The 13,382-nt window shown below is 38.1% G+C and overlaps 1 long non-coding RNA gene across 1 annotated transcript in view; it reads left to right on the top strand.

Annotated features, from left to right (window-relative positions):
• Positions 1–13,382, top strand: part of LOC147353505 (uncharacterized) — a 184,345-nt gene that overhangs the window by 137,089 nt on the left and 33,874 nt on the right. The window lies entirely within an intron of this gene.

Genomic DNA, 13,382 nt, shown 5'->3' with positions numbered 1-13,382 from the left:
CAAATGGTACTGGAACAACTGGACATCTGTATGCAAAAAAAAAAAAAAGAGAACCCCCACCCATGCTTCACATAGTATACAAAAATAGTAACTCAGAATGAATCATAGATTTCAATGTAAAATCTAACATTATAAGACTTCAAGAAGATGTAGGGGGAAATCTTAAAAAGTCTAAAGTGACCTTAGCACAGATTTCTCAGCTCACAGAAGGTACATATTATGGAGGAAAAGTTGACAAATTTAACTTGAAATTTAAAGCTCTGGTATTCAAAATACAATGTTAATAAAATAAAAAGATGGGTGGCAAATAAGCAAATGAATAGATTGTGCAAGTCATTAGTCGTAAGGAAAATAAAAAATTGAAATGAGATACCAATACACATTTTAGAATGGTTATAATTTAGAAAAATGGATACTACTGAGTACCTGTGGCTATGCAGAGGAATCAGAACTGTTTCTGGTGGGAGTGTAAATTGGTATTATCATTTTAGGAAACAGGCAGTGTGTTAGTCACCAGTTGCTACATAGATTATACATATTTAGCAGTTTAAAACAACACACATGTGTGATCTCACAATTTCTATGAGTCAGGATGCTGGGCTTTACTGAGTCCTGTGTTTAGGTCTCTTAACAAGACTGCATCTGAGGCTCAGTTGAGGAAAGGTCTGATCTCAAGCTCATGTGGTGGTTGGGAGGATTCAGTTCCTTGTGGGCCATCAGATTGAGAGCCTCAATTCATTGTCGGCTGTTGGTTGCTCTCAGTTTCTTGCTAATGGGCTAAATCATATGGTATCTTACTTCATCAGAACCAAGAAGAGAGAGAATAGAGGAAGTCTTCTAATAAGACAAAAGTTAAAATTTTATGTAATGTAATCATGGAAGTGACATTCTGTCACTTTTTATGTGTTTTGTTGGTTAGAAACAGGTTCCACCTACACCTAAGGAAAGCATATTACACAGGGCATGCATACTAAGAGGCTGGCATAACTGGAGGTATCTTAGACTCTGTCTACCGGAAGTGTCTTCTTATAAAATTGTATATTACACTTACCATTTTTGTTGTTTTTGTTTAGTTGGTAAGTCATGTCTGACTCTTTGAAACCCCATGGACTGCAGCACACCAGGCTTCCCTGTCCTTCACTATCTCCCAGAGTTTGCTCAAACTCATATCCATCAAGTTGGTTGATGCCATCCAACAATCTCGTCCTCTGTCATCCCTTTCTCCTTCTGCCCTCAATCTCTCCCAGCATCAAAGTCTTTTCCAATGAGTCAGCACTTCGCATCAGGTGACCACACTATTGGAACTTAAGCATCAATCCTTCCAATGAATATTCAGGGTTGATTTCCTTTGGGATTGATTGGTTTGATCTCCTTGCTGCCCATGGGACTCTCAAGAATCTTCTCCAGCAACACAATTCAAAAGCATTAATTCTTCAGCGCTCAGCCTTCTTTATGGTCCGGCTCTCACATCCATACATGACTACTGGAAAAACCATAGCTTTGACTGTACGGACTTTTGTCTGCAAACTAACATCTCTGTTTTTTAATATGCTGTCTAGGTTTGTCACAGCTTTTCTTCCAAGGAGCAAGCATCTTAATTTCATGGCTGCAGTCACTGTCTGCAGTGATTTTGGAGCCCAAGAAAATAAAGTCTGTCACTGTTTGCATTGTTTCCCCTTCTATTTGCCATGAAGTGATGGGACTGGATGCCATGACCTTAGGTTTTTGAACGTTGAGTTTTAAGTCAGCTTTTTCACTCTCCTCTTTCACTTTCATCAAGAGGCTTTATTTCTCTTTGCTTTCTGCCATTAGGGTGGTATCATCTGCATATCTGAAGTTATTGATATTCCTCCCAGCAATCTTGATTCCAGCTAGTGATTCATCCACCCTGGCATTTTGCATGGTGTACTCTGCATATGTTAAATAAGCAGGGTGACAGTATACAGCCTTGACATATTCCTTTCCCCATTTGGAACCAGTCCATTGTTTCATATCCAGTTCTAACTGTTGCTTCTTATTGTGCATACAGCTTTCTCAGGAGGCAGGAAAGGTGGTCTAGCATTCCCATCTCTTTAAGAATTTTCCAGTTTGTTGTGATCCACAGTCAAAGGCTTTGGTGTGTGTAGTCAATGAAGCAGGTGTTTTTCTGGAATTCCCTTGCTTTTTCTATCATCAAACGTGTGTACATGCTGAGTCACTTCAGTCACATCCAACTCTTTGGGACCCTATGGACAGTAGCCTTTTTTGTACAGTTCTTCTGTTTATTCTTGCCACCTCTTCTTAATATCTTCTGCTTCTGTTAGGTCCATACCATTTCTGTCCTTTATTGTGCCTTTTGTTGCATGAAATATTCCCTTGGTATCTCTAATTTTCTTGAAGAGATCTCTAGTCTTTCCCATTCTGTTGTTTTCCTTTTTCTTTGCATTCCTCACTTAAGAAGGATTTCTTATCTCTCCTCGCTGTCTTTGGAACTCTGCATTTAGATTTAGTATTTCTTATCTCTCCTCGCTGTTCTTTGGAACTCTGCATTTAGATCTTTCCTTTTCTCGTTTTCTTTCTTTTTTTTTTTAATTTTGTTTTATTTTTAAACTTTACATAATTGTTTCCTTTCCCTTCTTTTCTCAGCTATTTTGTAAGGCCTTCTCAGACAACCATTTTGCCTTGTTGCAATTCTTTGTCTTGGGGATGCTTTTGGTCACGGCTTCCTGTACAGTGTTAAAAACCTCTGTCCATAGTTCTTCAGGCACTCTGTCTGCCAGATCCAATCCCTTGATTCTGTTTGTCACTTTCACTGTATAATCATAAGGGATTTGATTCAGGTCATACCTGAATGGCCTAGTGGTTTTCCATACATTATTCAATATAAGTCTGAACTTTGCAACCAGGGGCTCATGATCTGAATTACAGTCAGCTCCTGGTCTTGTTTTTTCTGACTGTATAGAGCTTCTCCATCTTGAGCTGCAAAGAATATAATCAGTCTGATTTCGGTATTGACCATCTGGTGATGTCTGTGTGTAGAGTCGTCTCTTGTGTTGTTAGATGAGGGTTTTTGCTATGACCAGTGTATTCTCTTGGCAAAACTCTGTTAGCCTTTGCCCTGCTTCATTTTGTACTCCAAGGCTAAACTTGCCTGTTACTCCAGTTATCTGTTGACTTCCTACTTTTGCATTCCAGTCCCCTCTGATGAAAAGGACATCTTTTTTTGGTATTAGTTCTAGAAGGTCTTATAGGTAGGTCTTCATAAAACATTTACCATATAACCCAGCAATCCTATGCCTAGGTATTTACTCAAGAGAATGTAAAACATACGTCCACATAAAAATCTACACAAGAATGTTAATAGCAACTTTATCAAAAATTGTCCCAAACTGGAAAAAACTCAAATACCCATCACCTGGTGAATGGGTAACTACATCATGGTATAGCCCCTGCTGCTGCTGCTGCTAAGTCACTTCAGTCATGTCTGACTCTGTGTGACCCCCATAGATGGCAGCCCACCAGGCTCCCCCGTCCCTGGGATTCTCCAGGTAAGAACACTGGAGTGAGTTGCCATTTCCTTCTCCAATGCATGAAAGTGAAAAGTGAAAGGGAAGTCGCTTAGTCGTGTCCGACCCTTAGCGACACCATGGACTGCAGCCTACCAGGCTCCTCCATCCATGGGATTTTCCAGGCAAGAGTACTGGAGTGGGGTGCCATTGCCTTCTCCGATGGTATAGCCACAGTGGAACACTATTCTATGAAAAAAAGAGATGGAACTCTTGACACATTTAGCAACATAGATGAATCTCCAAAGCCTTATGCTTAGTGAAAGACACCAGACGCAAAAGTGTACATACTGTTCAGTTCAGTCACTCAGTTGTGTCCGACTCTTTGTCACCCCATGGATTGCAGCACGCCAGGCCTCCCTGTCCATCACCAGCTCCCAGAGTTTATTCAGACTCATGTCCATTGAGTTGGTGATGCCATCCAACCATCTCATCATCTGTCATCCCCTTCTCTTCCCGCCTTCAATCTTTCCCAGCATCAGGGTCTTTTCAAATGAGTCTGTTCGTCGCATTAGGTGGCCAGAGTATTGGAGTTTCAGCTTCAACGTCAGTCCTTCCAATGAATATTCAAGACTGATTTCCTTTAGGATGGACTGGTTGGATCTCCTTGCAGTCCAAGGGACTCTCAAGAGTCTTCTCCAACACCACAGTTCAAAAGCACCAATTTTTTGGCGCTCAGCTTTCTTTATAGTTCAACTCTCACATCCACACATGACTACTGGAAAAACCATAGCCTTGACTAGACGGACCTACATACTGTATGAAAGTGAAAGTGAAAGTTGCTCAGTTGTGTCCGACTCTTCGTGACTCTTTGTGAATTCTTCAGGGCAGAATACCACAGTGGGTAGCCATTACCTTCTCCAGGCGATCTTCCCAACCCAGGGATTGAACCCAAGTCTAGACCCGGGTTCACTGGTGGTGCCATAGTTAAGACTCCATGCTTCCAATGCCAAGGGCAGGCATTCAATCCCTAGTCAAGGAACTAAGATCCCACATGCCTCATGGAGCAACCAAAAAAGAAATATTAAACCCATCATTCTTAACCTATAAAAAGCTAATAGGAATTAGTACTCTTCACTTGCTCCATGGACAGTGTAAGAAGTATAAAGGATTTTAACTCCATTTACTTTCTCCTAACCTAAATGCTAATGTTGTATATTTAAATTCTATGTATTTTTTAAAAACTACACATCTGTTTTTTATACCATCAGTATTTATTTTATTGAAATGTAATTGATACATAATGTATTAGTTTTAGATGTGCATAATGATTTGATATATGGATAGATTGCAAGTGAATGTCACAGAAAGTTTAGTTAAAATCCGTCACCACATGGTTTTTAACGGAACTCCTGTGGCATTCACTTGCAGTATATCCATACAGCAAATCATTATGTCCATCTAAAACTAATACATTATGTCAATTACATTTCAATAATAAAAATAAATAAATGAATACTGATAGTATAAAAGAAATCCATCACCACACATAGCTAGGACTTCCCTGGTGGCTCAGTCACTGAAGAACTTGCTTGCAATGCAGGAGACACAGATTCAATCCCTGGGTTGGGAACGTTCTGTGGAGAAAGAAATGGCAATCAGCTCCAGTATTCTTGCCTGGGAAATCCCATGGACAGAGGAGTCTGGTGGGCTATATAGTCCATGGGGTCACAAGAGTTGGACATGACTTAATGACTAAACTGCCACCACCTCACATAGTTACAGATTTTGTCTTGTGATAAGAACTTTTAAGATCTACTATCTTAGCAACTTTAACATGTATAACACAGTGTTGTTAATAGAACTGTAGTCACTATGCTATACATTACATCCCCAGGATGTAATTATCTTCTAGCTGGAAGATTGTTCCTTTTTACCACCTTCACTTAGTTCACTTATTTCACCCACTTCCCCAGTCTCTAGCAATCACCAATCTGTTCTCTGTATCTCTAAGTTCGTTTTTTTTTTAATTCCACCCATAAGTTGGAGCTTAATTTTATTTGTCCTTCTGCTTACTTAGTATAATACCCTCAAGGTTACCGAACATGTTGCAAATAGATTTCCTTTCTTAAAACTGAGTAATATTCCATTGTATATATACATCACAGTTTTGTTTTTCATTCACCCACTGAGGAACATTTAGATTGTTTTCATGTCTTTGGCAATGCTGCAGTAAGTATGGGGTGCAGATATCTCTTTGGGGTAGTGATTTCATTTCCTTTGGATAAATACCCAGAAGTGGAACTGCTGACTCATATGGTAGTTCTGTTTTTAATATTTTGAGGAACTTCTATACTGTTTTCCATAGTAGCTGCACCAATTAAAAAAATCATTAGAATATAGTTGATTAACAATGTTGTGTTAGTTTCGGATATAAAGCAAAGTGATTCAGTTATACATATATACATTTTTTTTAGATTCTTTTCTCATATAGATTATCATAGAATATTGAGTAGAGTTCCCTGTGATATACAGTACATCCTTGTTGGTTACTCTCCATGGGCCAAGGAGACACAAGGGACAGGGGTTCAATCCCTGGGTCGGGAAGATCCCCTGGAAAAGGAATTGGCAACTCACTCCAGTATTCTTGCCTGGAACAATTCCATGGACAGAAGAACCTGGTGGGTTACTATCCAGGGGGCCACAGAGTCTCAGACGTGACTACACAGACAAGCACATATACAGTTGTGTGCATATGTCAATCCCAAATTCCTGATTTTACCCTCCCCCGTGCCTCCCCCTCACACTGCATTTCCGTTTTGGTAACCATAAGTTTGTTTTCCATATCTGTAAATCTGTTTCTATTTTGTAAATAAGTACATTTGTAACATTTTTTAAAACCAGATTCTACATATGAATGATGTCATATGATACTTGTCTTTCCCTGCTTGACTTATTAACCTAGCATGATAATCTCTAGGTACATTCATGTTGCTGCAAATGGCATTATTTTGTAATTTTTAATGGCTAATATTCCTTTGTATATTTGTATCACAGTCTTCTTTATCTACTTCTCTGTTGATGGACATTTAGGTTGCTTCCATGTCTTGGCTGTACACAGTGCTACAATGAGCATTGGGGTGCATGTATCATTTCTTTTTTAAAAGATTCTTTTAATGTGGATTATTTTTAAAGTCTTTATTGCATTTTTTATAGTATTGATTCTGTTATGTTTTGGTTCTTGGCCCTGAGACATGTGGGATCTTAGGTCCCAGACCAGGGATTGAGCCTGCACCCCCTGTATTGAATGTGAAGTCTTAACCAGTGTACTGTCAGGGAAGTCCCTCATTTCTAGTGATAATTTTCTCTGGATATATGCCCAGGAGTAAGATTGCTGGATCATATGGTAATTCTATTTTTGGTTTTTTAAGGAACATCCATACTGTTTTCCATAATGGTTGTACTACTTTACGTTTCTACCAACAGTATAAGAGGGTTCCATTTTCTCCACACCCTCTCAAGCTTTTATTGTTTGTAGACTTGTTAATGATGGCCATTCTGACCAACCTGAGGTGATACCTCATTGAAGTTTTGATTTTCATTTCTCTGATAGATAGTGGTGATGAGCATCTTTTTGGGTGTTTTTCAGCCATCTGTGTCCTCTTTGGACAAATGTCTGTTTAAATCTTCTGCCCATTTTCTGATTGGGTTGCTGTTTTGTTTTTTGTTTTTTGTTTTACATAGAGCTGCACGAGCTGTTTGTATATTTTAGAAAGAAATCCCTTGTCAGTCACTTCGTTTGCAAATATTTTCTCCCTTTCTGTGACTTGTCTTTTTGTTTGCTTATGGTTTCCTTCATTGTGCAGCTTTTACTTTTAATTAGGTCCCATTTATTTTTGTTTTTATTTTCATTACTTTAGGAAGTGGATCCAAAAAGATATTGCTGCAGTTTGTGTCAGAGAGTGTTCTGCCTATGTTTTCCTCTAAGAATTGTATGGTATCTCAATTGACCTCTAGGTCTTTAATCCACTTTGAGTTTATTTTTGTGTATGCTGGTAGAGAATATTCTAATGTTGTTCTTTTATATGTGGTTGTTTAGTTTCCCAGAACCACTTATTGAAGAGACTTTTTTTCCCATTGTAGATTTTTGCTTCCTTTGTCAAAAGATTAATTGACTATAGGTGTATGGGTTTATTTCTGGGCTCTCTATTCTGTTCACTTGATAATGTTTTTGTGCCAGTTTCATGTTGGTTTGATTACTGTAGCTTTGTAATATTATCTGAAATCTGGAAAGCTTATGCTTCTAGCTTTGTTCTTTTACCTCAAGATTGCTTTGGCAATTCTCAATTCTTTTTTTCCTCTACGTTTTTTAAAAAATTAAAGTATGGTTGATATACAATGTTGTGTTACTTTTGGGGATAGAGCATAATAATTCAGTTATACGTGCATATATGATATATGTAAAGTATGTATATATTATATAAATTCTTTTTCAGATTATTTTTCCTTATAGGTTATTATAAAATATTGAGTATAGTTCTCTGTACTATATGGTAGTTCCTTGTTGGTTATTTTATATATCAGTTCAGTTCAGTCACTCAGTTGTGTCCAACTCTTTGTGACCCCATGAATCGCAGCACGCCAGGCTTCCCTGTCCATCACCAACTCCCGGCGTTCACCCAAACTCATGTCCATTGAGTCGGTGATGCCATCCAGCCATCTCATCCTCTGTCGTCCCCTTCTCCTCCTGCCCCCGATCCCTCCCAGCATCAGGGTCTTTTCCAATGAGTCAACTCTTCGCATGAGGTGGCCAAAGTATTGGAGTCTCAGCTTTAGCATCAGTCCTTCCAAAGAACACCCAGGGCTGATCTTCTTTAGAATGGACTGGTTGGATCTCCTTGCAGTCCAATATATATAGTAGTCTGTCTATGTTAATCCCAAACTCCTAATCTATTCCTCACCCCCTTTCCCCTTTGGTAATCATAAGTTTGTTTTCTGTGTCTGTGGGTCTATTTCTGTTTTGTATATAAGTTCATTTGTATCATTCTTTTTAAGATTTCACATATAAGTGATAGCATATGATATTTGTCTTTCTCTCACTGCACTTAGTATGATAATCTCCAGGTCCATCCATGTTGCTACAAATGGCATTATTTCATTCTTTTTTATGTCTAACATTCCACTGTGTGTATGTGTACACACACCACGTCTTTCATCCAGTCATCTGTTGATGGACATTTAGATTGCTTCCATGTCTTGGCTATTGTAAATAGTGCTGCAGTGAAATTGGGGTGCATGTATCTTTTCAAATTACGGTTTTTGTTGGATATATGCCCAGGAGTGGGATTGCTGGATTATATGACAACTCTATTTTTGGTTATTTGAGGAGTCTCCATACTGTTTTCCATAGTGGCTGTATCAATTTACACCCCCAGCAACAGTGTAGGAGGGTTCCTCTCCAGCATTTATTATTTGTAGTTTCTGATGATGGCCATTCTGACCAGTGTGAGGTGATTGTAGTTTAGATTTGTGTTTCTCTAATTACTTAGTTAAGGCGTCCCTGGCAGCTCAGATGGTAAAGAGTCTGCCTGCAGTGCGAAAGACCTGGGTTTGATCTCTGGGTCAGGGAGATCCCCTAGAGAAGGAAAAGGCAACCCACTCCAGTATTCAAGCTTGGAAAGTCCCATGGATAGAGGAGCCTGGCAAGCTATATAGTCCATGGGTCTCAAAGGGTTGGACACAACTGAGTGACTTCACTTTGAACTTTAGTGATGTTAAGCACCTTTTCATTTGTTTTATTTGCCATCTGTATATAATTCTGGACCTTTTTTTTGCTTCCATATAAGTTTTAGGATTATTTATTCTAAGATTCTGTGGAATTTTTTCTAAAGTTCTGTGGAAAATGTCATGGGTAATTTGATAGGGATTGCATTAAATTTGTATATTGCTTTGGGTAGTATGGCCAATTTAACAATATTAATTCCTCCACTCCAAGAATATAGGATATCCTTTCATTTCTTTGAATCATATTCAGTTTCCTTTATCATTGTTTTCTATTTCTCAGTATATATGTCTTTCACCTCCTTAGCTAGGTTTATTCCTAGGATCTTTTTTTTTGGGGGGGGTGTGGTTTGATGTGATTTTTAAATGGGATCATTTTTTTACTTGCTCTTTTTGGTATTTCATAATCAATATAAAGTAACCCAACAGATTTTTGTACTTAATCTTATATCCTGCTACCTTGCTAAATTCATTTATCAGTTCTAGTATTTTTTGTGTAGAGTGTTTAGGGTTTTCTATTAGATTATCATGTCATCTACATATAATGACAATTTTACCTCTTCCTTTCCAATTTGGATACATTTTCTTTCCCTTATTTGATTATTATGGCTATATCTTCCAACACTATGCTGATGAGAAGTGGTGAGTGTGGGCATCCTGTGTATCATTCTAATTTTAGTATATATGCTGCTGAATCAAGTACATCACTCCCTCAATATTCAGTGGGTACTCTCAATTGCCCTCATGCTAGCTCTCTCCCATATGCTTTCTCTGTCTCTTTCTTCCTTTCTCCTTACATTCCCTATTCACCATGTCTTGCTGTGTGTGCTTTGTTTAGTTGTTCAGTAGTGTCTGACCATAGCCTGCCAGGCTTCCCTGTCCATGGTGAAAATCTAGGTAAGAATACTAGAGTGGGTTACCTCCTCCAGGGCATCTTCCCAACACAGGGATTGAACCCAGGTTTTGCACATTGTAGGCAGATTCTTCACCATCTGAGCCACCAGGGAAGCCCATCCATGTCTTGCTTACTTTTAATCCTTTTGATTAGTTTCTCCTAAATGTGGCATTTTAATTGCAGCCCTTTCAGGTCTTACCTTGCCTTGCTCCCCAGCTCCCTGACCCCATAAGGAGAACATGTAAAACCTCTCCTTGTTTTAGCCATTCTCATGAGTACTGGTTGGCTATTTTAGTGTTTCCCTTTTCTCAGGCTAATCTGATTCCTCTTCTCAGATACTTGTTGATGCTATGCAGGGCATGTAGCTTTGATGGTTTGTCCCTTTCTACTCATATTTGGGGTTTGTGAAGATACTGTGTTTATGGATTTTGGTTTTGTTATTCTAATCATTCTGTTTTCATGGGGTGATTTTGAGAGATTTTAAGTTATCTTCCATTACAATTTTTCTAGAATTTCTTTATCCTTACTCTTGAATAGTTTAGCAGGATATAGAAACCTACATTGTTAGTTCTTTTCTCTTAGTACCTTGTGGCTATACTCCATTGTCTCCTGTGCCTGTTCTTAATGATTAAAAAAAAAAAAAAAAAACTTCTCATAGTCAAATTGTTTTATCTTTGCCAAATGTAAAGAGGAAATCTTAAAAGCCATCAGGGAGAAAAGTAGCTTACAGAGTACGTGTAATTTCACTGGGGTGCATCTTAGTGTGGGGTTAGTTCGTTTATCTTTCTTGGTATGTCATGTGCACTTTCAATCTGACAATATTTTTCCATTCTGGAGAACGACCATATCATTGTGTTACTGATTATCACTTATTACTGAATTAAATTCTGTTACTCTATTTTTCACATACAGGATTTTGTTTTTTCTGGCCATACCATGTAGCATCTTAGTTCCCTGACCAGGGATCAAACCCTCCCCCTCTACATTAAGGGTTCAGAGTCTTAACCACTGGACCACCAGGCAAGTCCCATATATAAGATTTTTAATTAGATTATTTTCTTCAGTCATACTTAATCTGTTTTTGTTTCATAAAGAGTAGTCATTAATATCATAGGCCATTAGATTTTAAGTAAATCCATCTGATTATTAAGTTGTTAATTATCTTTGTAAATTTTATTTTTCATGTGATTGGGAATTTTAATTTTGGAGCTTATGTGAAAGGTTTCCACTCCCCCCCCGCCCCCCGCCCAAATCTTTATAGTCCATTATTCTTCTCTAGTGGCTTTGAAATTGCCTCTGCACTGGCCTTAATGACTTGGTAAAAGTTATCCATGAAACATTCTGGACCTGCTCCTTTTCCTGGGGAAAGGGGGAATATTTATTTGTATAGCTCTTTGATGGAAGACCCCCTGGAGAAGGGAATGGCAACCCACTCCAGTATTCTTGCCTGGAGAATTCCATGGACAGAGGAGCCTGGTGGGCTATAGTCCATGGGGTCACAGAGAGTTGGACATGACTGAGGCAACTGAGCAAGCACTCATGATTAGCTCTTTGATAACAAAATAGTCTTCAAAGTTAGAGGGGTCCCTTATATAGCTCAGCTCATTAAATGGAATTCTGGAAGTCTGCATTTCTTTTTTCTGTACTCAACTTCTTTCTGTTGCACTTATACATGAATGACACATGGAAATATCTGTACTTGTATGAGATTTTTACAGATAGAAAATCATAAAAAATATTCTATGCATCTTTTTTCTAATGAATCAACCAAAGAAACCAGGTAGGAAAAACTGAAAACAAATTTGAAATTTCATAATTATCTAACTGCATTAGGATTATATTCTGATTTTTTTCCCCAGGTTTGGGGTGAGGCCTAGCTTTCAAATATTCTATAAACATTTGCATTTACTTAAAAAAAAAAAACAAAAAACCTTGTAACTCCTTTCAAACAACTGTTTAATACCACTCTTCAGTTTGGAGACAAAGATACAAAGGGTTTCAACTAGTACTTCCAAATTCCTAGACTGTTTTTTTTAACTGCAATTATTTTCTCTCCTAGAAAAACCATTTGTCTAGTATAGTTTTTATCCTGTCCAACCTAATTAAAAAAAAAATTGATTTCTATTTTCCATTTCTCTGTGCTGAAAAATGTCCCTCCCCCTTTACTTTGCAGGAAGTTTGGGGACTGAAAAAATTTTGAATTTTTCCATCGTCATTTTATAAAATTCTATTAATATCTGTACTCACTCATTTGAGACCTTGCCTCCCATGAAAGTGAAGGATGAGGATGAAGATGAGGATGAATACCCTTTGCTTCATTCTTTAATTCATTTAGTTGGTCATTCAAATTGTAAATGTAGGATAGCAGGCCATCTACATTTATACCTACACAAATCAGTGCCACACAAGGCATGTGCTGCTGTGAGGGGTCAGAAAAGGGACTGGACAGATGTGATAGCATAGATGTCATGGAGTGAATGACACTAGCTAAGCCTTTAAATATAGAGGGAAGAGTACAGGGTGTGTTTTGAAGGTGGACTGGTTAGTGGAGCAGATCTGCAGATCAGTACAGTGGGAAAAGTACCCTGAAACAAATCTTGAATTTTTAAAAGTAGGTAATGAGTTAACACTTGAAGCTTTTCATTTATCATAGATGTATTATTGTATTCCCAGTTTAAGTAGGATCAAATTTCTGTCAAAATAGTAAACAAAAACATGATTTGACTTTAGCAAGAATGACTAGTGTCTGCTGAAGCCTGATTTTTATCATTCTTCTGTATTACTTAGTGCAATGAATTCATCTCAGAGTGCGAATCATACTTCCACATTAATGGATTTCCTTGAGCCACATTTGGTTAGCCTGAAAAATTATCTGTGTGAAGGATGTCATTGAAATGAAAGCGATTTTTTTTTCTAAGACTGGAAATAACTTTATGAATAGTGATAACCCTTATATCAAGGGGGAAGAGCAGAAATAGTGTTTCTACTGTCAGTCATACCTCTGCTCTATGGGCTGACTTACAACTTCAAAACCTAGGAAGTGGTTTTTCCACTCTCCATGGCATTATGGCAAGGTAAAAAGTGGCTACAATTATGCATTTACCTACCTTTCTTGTAACTCCCATCACATAATTAAACAAAAGGATAAAGTAGTTGCAACCTTTGATTCTAAGAGTGAGTCAGCATCTATCATGTCCAGGGAAGTCTGTTGGGGAGATCAG

The sequence above is a fragment of the Bos grunniens genome, chromosome 18, assembly GCF_055505025.1.
Source record: "Bos grunniens cultivar Pamir isolate PY7600 chromosome 18, Bosgru_T2T1.0, whole genome shotgun sequence".
In the NCBI taxonomy this organism is placed as follows: Eukaryota; Metazoa; Chordata; class Mammalia; order Artiodactyla; family Bovidae; genus Bos; species Bos grunniens.
This window is presented reverse-complemented; position numbering and strand designations above follow the sequence as displayed.